Below are 911 nucleotides of genomic sequence, written 5' to 3' on the forward strand. Positions count from 1 at the left end.
TAGTGGATATTCCATAATCCACTTTCTTGAGTCCATGCTCCACTTGCTACTTTTGGTAAAAGTTACTCTTTTTAAATTCCCATTGATCCTTGGAATTCTGATGTCATCCACTTCTGGCACCTCCTTAATATTTTATCTCCGCACTCTCGAACTCTGCTTATGTCTCGAGACTTAGTTGATGTCTCGCAGACCCTTATTCCTCCAGTGTTGTCCCGTGCCTTCTTCTGTTTTATCTATGAAATTACAACACGAGATTTCTAAGATGTTCAAACAAGTTTACTTCAAGCTAAAATATTTTCCGAGTTGAGCTCAAAGTTACCCGGTTGTATTTTCGCTCTTGGTTTACTTGTCGAACTTACAACGTTTTGCCTATGTGTCGAGACTTGGGGATTTCTACTTAACAGTTGGTATCATCAAAATCTATTACATGATGTTCCTAACAATTTCCCCCTTTTTGATGATGCCAACACTTATACTTACTTGTATGGCTGATTAGCAAGAAAAGATCATTGATTTTATTTTCAGCGCATACGGTAAGTTTAACAACTATTCTACTAAAGCATGAATAAGCAAACTCACGCAACACCCCCAGCAGAAGATATATATATTAAGATTAAGGGAATGTTTACATAACTGAGCTTAGTAGAAAAGTTTAAAAGAAAACATATAAGACCAAGAACAACATAAACAGCAATAAGCTGGAATAAGATGGAGTTTGGGCCACGAGAGCTTACTTCTTGTTGGCTTCCCTCTTCTTGTTAATGGCTTCTCGTGTCTTGATGGGGTCTTTCGGATTTACCAGGCTTATGTATTCGTCTGTAACATCTAGATGCCTGTAGTTTCTATAAGCTTCCCCCACGAACTCTCCATCAATCACTCCATCTTTCCACCATGCAATGCATTCTTCTGGA

Source organism: Ipomoea triloba, chromosome 10 (genome assembly GCF_003576645.1).
Source record: "Ipomoea triloba cultivar NCNSP0323 chromosome 10, ASM357664v1".
In the NCBI taxonomy this organism is placed as follows: Eukaryota; Viridiplantae; Streptophyta; class Magnoliopsida; order Solanales; family Convolvulaceae; genus Ipomoea; species Ipomoea triloba.